Here is a 17,469-nt window from a genome sequence, read left to right as displayed (position 1 = left end):
GGAGATCTCGTTCATTTTCAAATGCATATGAAACAAAAGTGCATCGATAAAATAACTCATAATATGGTGCTCCCACATTGCCGTTAGAAAATGTTTGTAAACATTTTCTAACATAAAAACATTTTTATTAAATTTTTAGCGTTTAGAGTCGCATCTCAAACTAATTTGAAAATTATAAATAACTTGAAAAATCGTGGGTTCAATTCCCGCCTTAGGCAGTTCGATTTTTTCAAGTTATTTATAATTTTCAAAATAAAAACATTTACTAACAAATGTTGTCAATTGTTACATTTTGTTAGGAACTGTTACATACATGCTATAAGTGCTCCTACACTAATAGAAAATGTTTACTAACATTTTATAACATTTAAATCTGGTGTTGGTTCGCAGTTTGGTTAGCGTTCTGAAGGCGTCTACTCGAAAATGGAAGAGGATTTGCTCATTGGAATAGCTTTCGTTTTTTGTTTAAAAATAAGAAAAAACGCTCTTATTGGATGCGCCAAACGCTTAAAGCTAAAGGAAAATATAGTGTTATAATTTGTAATGTAATTTTGTTATGATTTGTTTTGTTATAATTTGTTAACTAACGATAATAAACATTTACTAACATAAAATCATTTTTTAACATTTGTGATTAAATGTTTGCTAACAAAAGTTTACTAATGTTACACATTTTCTAACGGCAATGTGGGGCACCAATAGTGTTTGTGTACAATAGCTACAAACACCATGGCCCACTAACTCCATGGACTTTATGGTGACCATTCGGAAAAACAACAAATCTGAACGCGCGACGCTTTTCATTAGGGCTGTGCCTTTTTATTTTCTTATGAGTAGATAAATATTAAATTGTTTGTTTATTTGTAATAATTTGTTCTTCTAATGCAAACTTAAGTGAGTAAATCTTTTCTAATTTCCGCTAAAATTATTACTAATTGTAATGGATTTGAATTGAAACTCTCGAAGTTTTGGAATTTTCGTATATTAAAAACATGACTGGCTTAATCCGTGTGAAATTCACACAAAGTCGGACTTGATACTTTTCGCTACAGATTGTTTAATGAACTCAATATCGTCATAAAATTGGCCTTTAAATTATTATGACGTATGAATATTTAATACTGTTAAGTTTCATCATAATCCGTTGAGTAGGTTTTGTGAAATAGTAACGTCCATCTATCCTCACAAACTCTCATTTTTACAATATTTAGGAAGTACTTAGGATACGAGCTCGAACTCAATTAGCTTTACCATTAGTTTACATTAAACATCATCGCTAGTTTGAAAGTTACCGCTAGGGGCGCTGTGAAATCTGTCATACACTTATTTCATGTCATGTTATTCAAACTGATCATTCACAGCCACCCCTAAGTGGACACGGAGCTTGCGCATACAATGAAGCGCGTAGGCGCGGGGCAGGCGTGAACGCTCACACAAAGTGAACAAACAAACATCCGCAGGGGAAGCCGAGGTGAGTTGTAACAGAGGAGAGTTGTGACATTGTCGATTTGGAACTCATTAACTACTCAGCTCGTAATTGTGCGTGTTTTTAAGCTCAAGTCTCGAGCTGCCAAATGCGCGCTGTTACGAACTCGCTGGTAACTAATAGGTTTCCAAAATCGACAATGTCACAACTCCTCTGATACAATTCACCTCGGTCTCCCTTAAGGCAGGAACCACGCTCACTTTGCACCAATTGCCGGCAGTCTGCTTCATAACAAATTGATTTTTTATAACAGGTGGCGAGATTATGGGAACCGAGGCAAAAACTAACACGGTCGATGCAATGATTCATGTAGAATTAGAAATACTATTACCCTTGCAAAGTTCTCGCTGATGAGAAGTGATAAACAATGGATGTTGGCTGTGATATTAACGATCTGTCACTGAGCACGATTATCTATATATATAAAAGAAAGTCGTGTTAGTTACTTCACTTATAACTCAAGAACGGCTGAACCGATTTAGCTGAAAATTGTCAGGGAGGTAGTTTAGAGCCAGGAGAAGGACATAGGATACTTTTTATCCCGTTCGAAATAAAAAAGAAAGTCTGCTTATTTATTGCCATTAAGGCGGAACAAAGTTCGCCGGGTCAGCTAGTTAGACATAAATCAACACGGATTTTTTTTAGGTTGCGACCTGACAACGCAACGCACCGTATGACGATGTTGCAGTTACGAATAACACTTACAAGAGTTGATTGCTGTAACACTTACGCTGTACGATCTTTAAAAAAACTATATCTACCCACGCATCGTGCTAATTCATAAAACCTATGGGACTACACTTAACGTAGTCTGTATTTTCAGATCTAGCGACGCTATTGCTGAAAACGAGAATAGCTAAAGGCAAGTGCGACAAGGAAAAAATATCCAGAAAAATGTGGAGACGACTTTTGAGTATTAGAAAAACCTGTGGATTTTATAAAAACTTGGGTATGTCAGTCAGGTTGGTACAACAATTACTTAGGCTAGGTTGCACCATCTTACTTTAACTTTGACAAATGTTAAAAATCTGTCAAAATCCATACAAAAATACGGGCTATCGTTAAAGTTACGGTCAAAATTTAGTGGTGCAACTCAGCCTTAGTGTTAAAAAATTTAAATATTTTTTTCAATTTCACCCTTTCAGGCTTATAATTTGTTGGGTACACATAACTGAATACACATTGCACAAACACCTTATAAAGCCTTCTTGTCCTCCTCGTTTATGTCTCCTTATAGTAAAGTTTCAATTTGTAGAGATAGCATCAAAGGTCCACATTTGAATATTGAATTATATGGCCTTAATAGAACCTTCCTTATATGCGCATCTAATTCCTACAACGTCGACAAATGACCGGTTAAGTCCGCAAACAATCGAAACAAGCTATACCACCCTCGAGCCATCTTAATTATAGTTTACAACTTTTTATCGGAGCCTCCATTTTTTTTTCTAAACAATTATCCACTGTTGATACCACAAACTAAACGCAAGTGTTAATTAAGTTAATGCAATTATGAGATCTCCGTTTTATTCCCAGCTCGCTGAAAACTAGCATCGTATGTTTATAAGGATAAGATTCAAAATAGGACTGCAAGTAAAAAACAGCTAATACTGGTAGTATTTTCATGCTTTGCTCAAGTACACACGTCGACCTTTTCAAATAGGGCAAAAAATGTTGTTACACAAGTATTCGAACGTTCATTTCGTGAAATGCCACCTGTCAGTGGATGCCCGACATAATAACACTATTTTGACAGAGGCGGGTAAATAAACTATCAAAAAGTCAATCATGATGATAAGTAAAGTAAGGTCTTTTTGATAAAGTGGCCTTACAGTAAGCTCTAGCAAAAGGGCGCGCAACTTTTAGTTTAGGACTTAAGGTTTTTTCTTACGCCAGTTATGAGGACAATTCTGTATTTTAAAAGGGATAATCAGGGCTAAAAACCGTTATCCTGGTAGTAGGTAGCCATAAAATCCTTTTATGACATTATCTTGTAGACTTGCTATTTAGTTCATGTCAGGCGTTACATTTTTAAGAACAGACACACAACTTTAACTTGAATGTTCTTAGGCTGAGTTGCACCACCTAACTTTAACGGTAACTATGACGATAACAGGTGTGTTTTGTGGAGTTTGACAGATTTTTGACGTTTGTCAAAGTTAAAGTAAGATGGTGCAACCCAGCCTTTGTCTAATTCCCAATCTTCGTAATTATTAAATCGTTTTAAAAATGCCTGATAAAAACCAAATGGCAACCGTTAATTATATCTGGCTCAGAAAATCCATCATATTTTTAATTTTTTAGCCATGCCTCGTAAATAGGTACCTAAAAGCTAATTTTTGGTACCTACCTAATGTACAGAAACACTGATGTTAGTAGTACTAATAAATGAAAGATTTTAAGTAGTAAAAACAATTTCCCATAAAATATCGACTCTAAATGTTTTTTAGGAAATGGTTTGCACAAAAATTATTAACTTAAATTGTTTAATTGTTCCATTAACTTAATGAAAGGACTAATTATTGTTTACTCAACAAACACTAAGCCTAAATAATAGGTTCGCCCTATCTAGCCTGGTAATAGACATGGATATCTGTTTGCGGATGTTAGGCTCTACCTCCACTGATAGTGGAAATTATAGCGCGAAGAAGTACCAGGGGTGTTATCACTGTCTAGAATATCCTATACCTATCTAAGGAAGAAGTTCCCTTTACAATCGAAAGAAAGGAAGAAGAAAGAAAGATTACTTCAAAATGTAAGGGAGAGTCCGGTAATTTGGACCAGTTTTTTTCAATCCCATTTTACACATAGTTTTCTTTTGTTTTTGCTTATGTTCATGGTACATAATTAAAGAGAAATTATTCAACTTACTATTTTATAGGTATGAATCAACATGATTGTTGTATATTTAGCACAAATCAACAAAATACGAGTTCAGAGCATCGGTCCAATTTAGCCAACCGGTTCGATAATTTGTACCACAGGGTTACTAAATTGGATTTCAATAAATTTCAAGCCTATAAAAAAACTATGGCAAAATATTATACGATACATTCTTAACAAATTAGGTAACGAAAAGGAACAGTAGTTAATAACATAGACAATCGATATTGTTTTACACGTTATCACGATTTTGAGTAAAAGTTTTTTAATTTCAATTATCGTAACCCACACTTGTACCTAATCTACTTTGCCAGTCTTTTGCTTTCATTTATTGTTAGTCAAACATAACTACGCTATTATAACTTCAAAATATGATTAACTAAAAAAAATTCAAAATCCTTTGGTAAAGTTCCATACAACTTGATGTGGTACAATTTAGCCGACTAGGTGATAGTGCTTTTAAAAAATCGGTAAAAAATATAGCTTATAAATACCGAATTTTTTTTCAAATAATTGTAATCCACACTAATTTACGCTTCTAAATAATATATTAGAAACACCCTGAGATTAAATTTAACAAAATTACAAACTAAACATGCATTGTCAAATGTTACTTGAAAACAATGAAAAAATACTTTTCAAAATAAAACACACGTGTTCGTTGTCACGGCAAAAACCAAATGGCCGATATTAATTGAATTTAGTTGTGTATCGCTGTGTGTTGCAATTACAGACATTCAATAAATACTTTACGAAATATGAGGGTGGTACAATTTACCCGGCGGTACAATATACCGAACTCTCCCCTATGTACTACAAAATTCACAACTATGTATTACCAAAAGCTAGTAAAAAAAATTGTTTTGCATAAAACCTTTGCATTTAAAGTAGGGTTACTTTAACTTTTAACTTTATATTGACATCAATATTTCGAAGTTCCGATGGTAGGTAAATTTTACGATTTAAAGTTCGTGTCAGTATAGATTCAGAGATAGACCAGTATCGTCGATATTTTTTATATTCGGGTAGTGATATCAGTAGAAATACATAGATGCATTCTTGCACAAAAGTGCTCATCTAACTCTTATATTTTTCTATATTTTCTATCTTTTTGTGTGCACTATTCCTAAGGGCCGTTTCCATATCGCGTGCCCGCACACATTAAACCGCCCCCCGCGATTGGTCGGCTCCGCATTGATGTCTCATTTACTGCATTTGTATCGCCACACTATTCTGGATACTCCATTAATAACGTGTAGATCTGTTATCCTTCTAACCTACATTCACTTTTTGGTATCGAAAGTCATTTTAGTATGTGTATCAGAAAAAAACACTGAAACCATTTCAGTTCTATTGAAAAGAACTGAAATTGCATCCTCTAACATAAACTTTCATGATTACATATTGTTCGGTTCAAATATCCATCGCTGAACATATTGCTGTCTACTACTTAAATAATGGTTGGTTCAAATCCAGGGTTTACGATTGTCGAGTATAGGTTTGCAAGTTGGTTCTATTGAACCATTTCAGACGCCTACTGGTGGCAAGTATAAGCTTACAACCTGCGAGCTTTCAATTTGATCAACAATGTTAACAGCATTGTTGTGTTCGGGCAGTTAGAGGTAAGATAGCCAGTTCCTCTGTGGTTGAGGATTCCGGGTGAAGCTCGCTTCCACCTTCGGCCTGATTATCACTTACCATCAGTTGTGATACAGGCCAAGAGCTTCCCCGTCGGGAATAAAAAAAAGATCCATCAGTAGGCAGTTCATAACGAATGGCACTACAGGATTGTGACCAGTTGTCTCAACCCACACAATTAAAAAGACAAAGATTTAGCTGACATATCAGATCACACAAATTAAAACTTTTTGATTACTGTCCTTTGAGTTTTAAAAACGTCGAAACTTATAAAGTAATATCAATAAAAGCTCCAGAACGAATTATCCAAAACTGTAACTTTTAACTCAAACATACGATTACCAAGATTAGGAAAGGTTAAAAGAATTATCGAGCCTCGCAATTAACCATTTAGTTGACGAGTAAAACTCTAGTTCGTGTCAGGTAGCTGGCATTAGTCGGCTGTTACTTGGCACGCAATGGGTTAAGTTGAGCTCGGCCATGCTTACTTAGAAGTGTGTCGAAAGTACTTACTTAAGTTAATCATTAAGTAAATTACTCACGAGATGTTACTTTGTAATTGGTAGATAATATTGAGTATGGGTAAAGTAAGATATTATCATTGTAACTAAACAATTTCCAAGTACACAGAAGAACTATGGTGTCGGCAAAACAATGAACTAACTACCTCAATATAAAGCAGTTTTACCTATTTATTTATATTTCAAAAACAAATGCAGTGTGTGTTATTTGTAATAAGAATATACTATAACTGTACTATTTTATTGTGAAGCAATTTTTTATTTTTTGGCTCATCTGGGTATTGAACCCGAACTTGATCTTGAAGACGGTAATCTTTACTCACTATATCTATCAGACAGGCCTTACCTCATGGCTTAAAGGCCATTGTCTTTCAGTTTTCCAAAATATTTTTCATACACGAAAAATAATACGGCTCATAAATGTTTACTAGAATACTTACGTAGGTAGTGAAATTAAATTTGCTCGGATTATTTAGTTATTTCAGCGCGGTTTTATCGCTGGTTTGCATGCTCGCCTTAACTCGTAAAATCAGGCCTAAGGGCAGTACAAGTCATAAGAGAACTAATTCCTTCCAGAATACCTTTTTTCCACAAGCTGCCTAATACAAAATGTAATTATTTCTTGTCTTAGGACATTATACAGGGTGGCCAAAACAGTGAGGTCTAAAGTGTATGTTCTACGATTTTGCTTAGTTTAGGAGATAGAGTTAATTTTGTGATTGTGATTTCGTCTTCAATGTAACCCCTAAAAGCCAATACAACATGCAAAAAAAATTGATAAATTAAATTTTTTATTGCTTGAAAAAAATAAACATAAAATGGAATGGAAATCAATTTGTCATAATACTTTTCAGACGGTAAAAAAATTAATAAGAGTATGACATTTTAACAATTCAGTATGGTACAGTACAGCACAGTACAGTACAGTACGGGGATTGATTAGTGCTGTCAACCCACTGTCTTACGTCACTTACAAACTTGCTGAACTTTTAAAAAGTGTCATTTTCTAAAGCTCTCAACTTGTACCAACCTTGTAAGTTAGTCCGAATAATTACTACGCTTGCCTTACAAATTGTTAATTTACCATTAACTGGCACTAACTCCGGCCTGCTCGCTCTATAATAAGCGAATTTTCTACTAAACAAATAGTTAAATGCTTTTGACAAAGTAATTATTTCGAGAAACTTTAAACTGGTTGGTTTTTAAGTCAGCTTTTAAAGATAGGGGTTTCTAACAAGTTAAATTACTTGCGAATGCAATTTTGATTTGTTTTATTTAGTTTTGAAGATAGGGTTAAATATTATTTGGCAGAAAGTCATGAAATCATATGAAGCTCGATTATATTTTCCTAAACTTTGCGGCATCTATCACAAGAGAGATGTTGCGAATGTTGTCAATTTTACAACAAGTAGCGAGCGCATAGAATAGAGAACACTTTTTTACCATAATATTAAAGTGACAACAGTAAACAAAGTTCTAAAAGGGTAAGTGTTATTCTGCATTTGATTTCAGCATATGTTCATATTCCTAGATCACAGACAATAATAATATCAGGTTTGAATCATTATGAAAAAAAAAGAAATACTTATGATATGAGCACGTTAAAGTTTACCAGTTCGATTAAAGCCATTCATATATTATACCTAAATTTAAGCTCTTACATCTGACTCCAACCCAACAAACAAACTAGTCTAATTAGTGCTTTAAGAATCGTCATTATATAAATCTGACTTAGGTAAGTTAAAATATTTCGCTTAAAAGAACTTATTTAAGATATATGGCATGTTGATAAATTAAGCTCGCGTAGACACGAGACATAACACGAAAGCTGGCTTGATAGCCCTTTTGTACTAATTAAGACATAAACCACCGATTGCAAATACCATCTTGACAGCTTTGTAACCACTAATAATGATGTGAATATCGTTTATATTGCTAAGAAATTAGGGGCCATAATGGATTGTGCCAAGTTTATTTGTATAATGCATCAGAAATAGGGTTGCCTCTTTTTTGTCTAACGACATAATAAAGCCCGAGATATAAGTGAAAACGCTTCTACAAAGTTGTGAACAGTAGGTGCGTATTCAATTCAATTGCTGATACAACTGAAAGAATTCGTAGGCAATTGATATCATAAAGTTTCTCTACCGAGGCCTTGCTTCCCTCTTATGGAAGATTTTAGTTAGTTAAATTAACTGAAAGCTGCTGAAAGTTCTTTAAAAGTTATACATTTTATACTAATAGTTTTACAGTAGAACCAAATAAGTAATAGAAGTAAGTAGGTGCATATTGAGGAAGGTCAGCCTAGGTAGACTCTATATTTTTAAAATCTTCCAAAATAAAACCGGTGCACGGTGCCTTACCTTTTCTAATTCATAAAAGTTATTTAAAAAATGAGGATATTTTTAGTAGGTACTGTAATATTTTATTTTATTCCTCATTGTCCTTGACGTTGACAACCCTTCAGAATCACAGTACAACAATAAACTAAGCACGAATCGCTAATAGCAGCCTAATAAAGCAATATTCGACGCGGCCTGTAATCAACGTAATATTGATTATTACGACCGTAATATCGATTATTACGGCCGTAATAATGCTTACAAAGTCTGCAGTTTAATTAGTGATAAACGTTGTTAATGGCGTGCAGTGTTTGATAGCGAACGCAAAGGTTATCAGTGTGGCGAATTTATTTATTTATTAATAACGATAATACGGATGACACTTTAAGGCTTTTTATGTACTTGTTCTAATTTATTTATTCTTTATTGCACAGTTTTTTAGCCAATTCTCGTTTAGCACATCGTGGAAAAGTAGCCTAAAGGTCATAGCAGACTTGTCAACTCGGAAAGGGATCAAAACCGTATCACTTTTCGCGAGCTGTGATCGCCTTTCGCGCACTGTCAACTGCGAGGCGAGGCGTTTACGTTACGGTGCGGATAAGTGTATGTTGCAGTATGGAGTTTCATACAAAGAATACTGACTGCCAAAGTTGATACGGTTACGATCCCTTTCTGGGTTGATAAATGTGCTTTGTCCTTTATACTTTTAAAGTCGTAGCATTTTAGGTATCTAAGAATGGTTTTGGCCCTTAAAGTACCTACCCCAGTCTAAGATTTCCGATACTGCCTCAAAGAGAAATCGAACTCATAACTGCAGGCATTCAAGACTTCGCCATTAGATTTAGTATTGTAATTTCATATATGATATCTTTCAATCAATAATTTGATTATGTGAATTGAAGCCCTAATATTTCCTGAAGTGGGAATTACCACCCCAATATTTTTCTCCACTTTCTGTGCTCCATCCGACAATCGAACTCAGAACCTCTCTCTCTCCAGCATCCAAATTGTCAATCTATTATTGTAGCGGAGGCATTTGTGGGGTGCACAGTAGGGTGCTAAATACAAACACAATAGGTACCTTTAGAGTAGGCGCACACCGTTGATTTTTCGTCGGCCGATAGTTTAGTCGGGCAGTTGATCAGTATGGGGGCATGTATGGGAGTGCGCACACTACGCCGATTCGATTAGGCCGATTTTTCATACAATTTAAAATCGGGCACAACTATCGGCCAACTAAAAATCAACGGTGTGCGCCTACTCTTAGAAGCGTCAATAGGGGTGACAATGTCGTGCAAAAAGGACAGGGGACCGGAAAGGAAATTTCGCATCCCTGCCCGTCGGCGCCGTGGCTTAGTTGGTTAAAGCGCCTGTCTAGTAAACAGGAGATCGTGAGTTCGAATCTCGCCGGTGCCTGCTTTTTACATTTCAGCTTTGATTATGTGAAGTTTTTTTTTTCATTTGTGACATGATTTTATCGGAATGTAGAGCTATTTCTTTAGTTATTGTACATTCGTCTGTAGTTGCGTAGAAAGCATTACCTATTTAAGGCTTGTATTTGCGTTATTTTCTGTCTGTGCAAATTAAAAAAAGTTTATAATAAATTAAACGAAACTATGCCTTTTGAAACTATTAAGTTAACAACAATAGACCATCTAACCTTTTACATACATTCCAATATTCTCAATTCAATCAATATTTGTACAAAACCAATTAACAATCGGTGCTAAAACCAATAAACAATTCGTTCTTACATTCAACATTTAATTTCGCGTCACGCGCTCTGTCGGTCGCTCAAACAAAGTCGTAAATGGTAACAATAAAGATCAACTCAAAGTGCAACACAGAACGGACACTGTGTCGAAAATATCCTGGAGAGAACATTTTGTGCCTACAATTATTTACGAAATCCATCGAAAAGTTTGCACATCTAAAGTTCGCATTTCAGCTGTTTTTATACCCGAACATCAATTGTATTATTAAACAGTATTATGTCTCAAAATACAAATATTTTAGTTAGAACTGTCAATAAAAACGCGCCACAAACCTTCCCTGTGTCGTTCCAAGATACAGTTGGAAAACTCCGAAGGGCCATAACAATAACAAGGGTAATCAAAATAATAAATGGCGGGTAGAGCGGATCGTTTTTTGTATCCAATTATTTTTATTGGTGTTCTGTTAATTACATTCTTTGGCAAGGCCTTGCGCGGGCGCTACTCGAGGGATAGCTTTTTTGGTGTGATATTCAGATGTCATTCGAATTTAACGGATTGATTTTTTCATCAATACAGTTTTGTATTCAACGGCAACTTAAGCTGCAAATTAAATGAAATAGGATAAGAATAGAAAGCAATAGAAGTGAAAAGAAGTACTGACTAGGACTTGAGAGAATTAGTGAGAGGTTTTAGAGCAAAAAATTTAATATCTTAAAGTGCATTTAGACAATCGCGCGTGCGGGTGAGGTGATGTATAAATACTCATGACGCTGAAATGCAATGGAATAATTGTACAGATGTTAAGCTCTACATGATGCAAATAACGGCCTAAATTATTCACAAGGCCATCAGCATTAATTTAGGTATATTTTAGATAGGTTCTCCCTCTTCCTTTTTATCAGCCTCTAACTCTCCCGAAGCAATGGTAGTGTAGATTTTCACATTATATTAGTAGATTGAGTTAGTCAATTTATTTAAAATAAATAAATAAAAAGGTAGTCATAAAAAATCGCATACGAAACTGCAGCTGCTCCATAATCGGCCCCCAAATGACGCGCGAACGCATGCACAATGGTCCTTTACCGTCGCCGCGAGTTTTTGCCACCCAATAACTTTTATTGATTGAGCTATTCGCCGAGCCGCGAAACCTTAATGGCCTTTCCGAAGAAAGCTGGAGAAGAAGAAGAACCTTTATTGGGGGCATCGATCCGTTTATTAGTGTCCCTCCAAACTGGATGGCTTGTAATTAGCGCTGATTGAGTTAGCCGCGACAAAAATGACAATATTGGACCGAGATAAAGTAATTTTGAAGTTATAAGCGAAGGTATTCTCAAATGATGTTATAAAATCAGTAAGTGCTTGATGAGGTATCCCAAAATGATGTTATAGAGTCAGTAAGTGCGACTCGTTTAAGTTTCACAAACGATGCTTGCTCAAGTGTAGCAGCAAATCGAACGCACAGCGTTGAATAGAGCTCTGTGTTTGGTTTGTGTGTCACCCTGTGCGTACGCGCACTGTGAGACCTCATAGTAATGTTTGTGAATACATTTTTGTAATCGTGACATATACTTAGTGACGTAAATAAATTAGTGCGTGGTAATAAGCCGTTACAATAAAAATGTATTTTAGATTATCTTATAGACTTATTTAAGTATACTAAAACATCTAAGGTATAGTGCTACAAATATTGTTTATTTCTTTATTAGCTTCTGTCCGCGGTTTCGTCCACAGAATGTACCTTTAAAGTATCTTAAATTCAAAAAGTATGCTGTAAATTGTATCCAATAGAGACAAAGATAAACATTGATTTTCCATCGGCAATTATAATAGAAGCTACATAATCATTACTTATTAAATCTTGCGGTTATAAATTGACCACAATATTAGGTAGGTGTTTACTTACTTTTAGGATTTATTTCGAAGAACTCATTGATTTCATCATTGCATTATCAAAATCGATCCCCAAATTATACCCATCTCATTATCCCCAAATGAATGATTTAATTGTGAAAACACACTCGATTACTTTCCAATCTCGGTAATTGTTTTAGTGTCGTTTTCCGACTAACTGTTAATTGGCCGGCGCCCCACAAATTGGCCTAATCACCGTCGAACTGCGTCGGTATGGGACCGTGAAAATCACTGATATCCCATACTAGTGATGTGGCAGTGTCGACAGTTTGAGCACAATATCGATTTAGATTAAAACCGTTATTAACAGTTCTATCAACGATTGATAGAGTCAACATTGAGTTTGATAGTTGTATAAAACTCTTTATAGTATTTTCAATAAAAATTAACAAAATACATAATGCATCTTTTTCGTTGTTTTTATGCACAACCAGCACAACTAAGCAAAAAGATAACATCAGACAAACAACATTAATAATGATGTTCTATAAAATTTTCCTAGCTTTTATAAAAATTACCATGTACTTCCTACCTACATAATATTTTTATTCTAGTCACATAAATTGGTATTGCCAAATTCAAGTCGTTAGGCTCTACATAAAGTTTGAAAATTAGAAAGATGATTTTCTTCTTCCGGTCCACCGGTTCTAATAATGCTAATAGTATTTATTCGATCAGATTTTTTATTTCGTTATTGTATCGATAATTCTAACAGTAATTATTTTCGAGTCTAGACAATTATCGATAAAGTATTTTCTTCACACTATCATATTCTAATCATTTATTGGTCCGTGGAAGATAAAAGTTAATATGAGCCAGTTTATTCGATTTTCGAGAAAATATTGATTGAGGTTATTCAAGGTTAACTATGCTCTTGTGTTGGTAAGTATTTGTTGCTATATTGTATGAAATCAATATTATTATTTCTAACGACGCGATGCTGTGAAACGTATCTCGGACCGTCGTTTCTACATCGCATTAATAACTGCCACATCGTCTCGCTAACAGGAGAGGCATATTTATATGGTAACAACAAGTCACTGTCTTATACTAAGTAAGTAGTTCTAATTTTGTATTTTTGTATTTAGTATGTATTTATAAGCCATTTCTTGAAGTCTCCCAATCACTGCCAGCTACCTATCTTCTTTAGGTCGTATGGTCCTTCGAGCACGAAGGATTATAGTATATTCTGCTTTTGCCGAGAAGTGGTCTATCTATATTCAGGATCCTATTTTTTCAGCTTTCATCAATTCTGAAACAGATAGAGTACCAGCCCAGTCCCACATTAGCTTGCTACATTTCTGGACTATGACCATTACTCCCTCTGTGGTTGAAGATTACGGGCGAAGCTCGCTTCCACCTCGGGCTAATCATCACTTTCCATCAGGTGAGATGCAGGCCAAGAGCTTCCTCGTTGTGGATTAAATAAACTTCCATCTGCCGAACGACTTCGGTTCACAATCTCAACTTTTGGCCCTTTCGCGTTCGTGCCATACGGTCGGCCATATATGTCCCAACTTCAAAGAATCGTGGCCCCATTAACCACGCCCGCGCCCATAAACAAATTTGTAACAATCAAAACGACCATAAAGCTCAATCTACGAAATTATGTTACAATGGGAACAAAAGCCGGTTTTATTACCTAATTATTTTGATTTGTTTTCTCTAATGAGCGGTCCATGGTTCGACGCTCTATCCCATGTTACCACGTTACCTTTAACCCTTGAAAAAACGAATTGAACTTTATTTTTATTAGCATAAAGCTCGAGTTTTTATTTGTGAATGAATTAAGACGCTTGTGTTGGTTTATTATGCGTTTTATTGCCGTCTAATTGGTCCAAACTGCTGCTTTGTTCGATGTCATTTCTGATGAGAAGCTAATAATGCTGCCATGTTCAAACATACTAACACGGCCAACCGTATGCCTTTTTTATGTGTAGCTCGTAAATGTACGGCGGTTCTTCGTAATGTTAAATGAGCTACACGTAATTAATGTGCCTGCGTAATGTAATTGAATCGTAATGAACTGCAAATGAGGACGTTTATTTGAGGTCTTCTATCAAATGGTTAAATATGTAGGCAACGGTGAGGAGATGTCAATGGACGGTGTCGATTACTCACTGTCACGTGATGCATGCCTTTTTTCCCTAACCGCCATCAATTTGCTTTGAAGCTTGGAAGAATATGACAAACGCTATGCTAGGATCTACAATAATAATGAAATGTAACTGCATTGAATTATCTCTACCAACTTTCGTTCGTTCGTTTCAGCCAAATGACGTCCACTGCTGGACAAAGGCCTCCCCCAAGGTTTTCCACAATGCACGGTCCTGCGCTGCCCGCATCCAGGCTCTTCCCGCGACCTTTACCAGATCGTTGGTCCACGTAGTAGGAGGCCTGCCCACGCTACGTCTTCCAGCCCGTGGTCGCCACTCGAGAACTTTTCTGCCTTACCAACTTTAGCCTTGTGGAAAGTTTAACGGGAGTATTATTAAATGGTGCATTAAAAATTACAAACACTTTAAAACAACTGGGATTAACTACATAAAGTAATTTTATTACTTCTCCAGTCCCCTTCGGAATCCGAAGCCACGACCTTGCAGTAAAGAAAGTCGAACGCTCTATAACCACTGGACTTAGACTTTTTAAACAAACAATAACAACGGATTCCCACCGAGTTCATGTGCAAAATATGGGTTAAGAATATCTCTTAGAATGAGACAGAAGGACGTATTAGGACGTAGTATACTATAGCTAATTTATTAATAACCAATAACTGGTCATTATAGATTATTTATATTGATTTACCCGCAAAGGCGCAGCAGCGAATGGCGCAATAGAATTATGTATACCCGCAATTACTTCTATTATAATTTACGATGTTTTTAATTTATTGCTAAAAATAATTGAGCGTCATGTAATTATATCAGTTAATTGTCGATACAGAATTGCAAACGCTTCGTAGAGTTTCTCGGTCGATGGTTCCAATGAATTTTTATACGGGGTTGCCATATCAATTCATGGAATTTAACAACTTGAAAGTTGGCTACCGTTATTGAAGTAAGCCGTGAGTGTATTTTAGTTGCTGACCAAATATTTCTCAAAAATAAACATGCCAAATTGAGTCGCTAAACTAAAACATAATAACGTCACTAACGCAAAAGGAAGTAGAAGCACATAAAAGATGTAACTTTAATATTGGTTTGTACGATTTTTTCCCACCCTGTATAGATGGAAGTCGATTTAATTTCTTATTAATGAATTATTAAATTGTTTTTTCTTCTATAGGTTTGGGAAAGAACAAGTTCGCCGCATTTGTATGCGATCATGCATGGCTCTCTAATTAAATGATAGCAGCATATTAATTAATGCTATATAACCAAATTCGAACGCGTATTCTTGCCAATACTCAAAGAATATTGAACACATATTATAATTTTAATTATAATACTTTGTTATTGATGGCGTTCGCTATGATTTTATAATCAATTTAATACATTATACTGCTCTATTTTAAATAGGACTAATGAATACAGTGTTTTTTCATATTTAAATTCATTACTTTCGTATCGTTGGAAAATTTTAATATGTGCATAATGATCGAAACTGAGACAGTAGAGCGCATAATATGTATATGAATAAACTAGTTCTTAGTTTTTCTCTCATTAAAAATACCATTTTTTTGTTGCGATTATACAGACCTTTAAATTTCCCACGCTGGTCAGTGTGACGTCATTTTACATGAAGCTCGCCAGCACCTTAGAATGATCTTGAAAACTACATGATGTGTCATAACTATATTCACTTGATATTTTTTTCACACCTGAGGACTTTCAGCCTGACTGAAAAAAGAAAACTGTCCTCTGGTTACCAGAAAGCAACATTGCATTGTTATGCTTGCTACATGAATCACCTATATCACGTAATATTTGGTATTTGTATAAGGACGTCATCCCTACTGGCCGAATGTTACAAATTAATATTTTCGATCCAATGTGTTAACGCAAATCATTTTAGTAGGTACCTCTCTAAGCAGATATCATTACTAATCCTACCTAATTTATTATTTTTAGCATTGTCAAAGAGTCTATCGTAAGTGATGACAGCCTAATGAGCCGCCCAGGGCCTCCGCCCATCCGCCCACCGCCTTGGGCAATGCAACGGTACTGGCGGTGACAGAATATTGTCAACATTTTACTAAGTAAAATAATTGTAAGTTTATTTTATAGATCGTTTGATCCAAGCAATCCGAGCGTCATTATTGTAGTGTGTGGACTCATGGATAATTTAGCGTGTACCGATAACACTCAAACATTAGCGGAAGAACAATGGGACGCGTCTTCGTGGCTGAAACTTTGACGAAACGATATGTATTCTGAAAATGTAAATCATTTTCAGAATTCTTTGAAACTTCACGGCGTTTTTTATTGCAATATCTGTAGAGTGGCAGAGAGTTTGGTCTTAAAAGAACGATAAGTTCAAATCAACTGACAATTTGCAATCTAAGTATGTATTTTTTACCTATCTAGGTAGGTGGTGAACAAATACAGTTTCTTATAACTTAGGCCTACCTAGCCATAACATTTTTATTTTACTTAACGACTACACATAAAGAGTAGATACTTTGCATAAAAAGGAAAGAAAAATTAATTACGTTGGTTGAGATCTTCGATCGAACTTGAATTTCGACAAATCGAAAGAAATTAGACCAAAAAGCGCATTTCACCTTATGCACGCGATGATACCCAGTGCCAGCAATAAGTCCTGCAGCTGATTGCGGCGAGCGCGGTAATGAGGCTCTCATTAAGCAATTATTAATTGCTGGCGACCCGCTGTGCGCACCAATCGCGGTGCGGGACGAACTTATGCCAAATGTTTGGGCCAATATTTGACACCATTCCATTTCTTCTAAGATGCTATTTGGTCCAATATTACATCATGCCGCTTAAAAACGTCTCATTTTTTCATATTGA

General features: G+C 35.5%; 1 non-coding gene across 1 annotated transcript; it reads left to right on the top strand.

Moving 5' to 3' along the window:
* The first annotated feature begins 10,212 nt into the window (after nucleotides 1–10,212).
* On the top strand, nucleotides 10,213–10,286 carry TRNAT-AGU (transfer RNA threonine (anticodon AGU)). The gene has a single exon. It is a non-coding gene; the product is annotated as a tRNA-Thr (tRNA).
* Nucleotides 10,287–17,469: the final 7,183 nt, after the last annotated feature.

The sequence above is a fragment of the Ostrinia furnacalis genome, unplaced genomic scaffold, assembly GCF_004193835.3.
Source record: "Ostrinia furnacalis isolate ACB-3 unplaced genomic scaffold, ASM419383v2 OfSCF2350, whole genome shotgun sequence".
Classification (NCBI taxonomy): Eukaryota; Metazoa; Arthropoda; class Insecta; order Lepidoptera; family Crambidae; genus Ostrinia; species Ostrinia furnacalis.
This window is presented reverse-complemented; position numbering and strand designations above follow the sequence as displayed.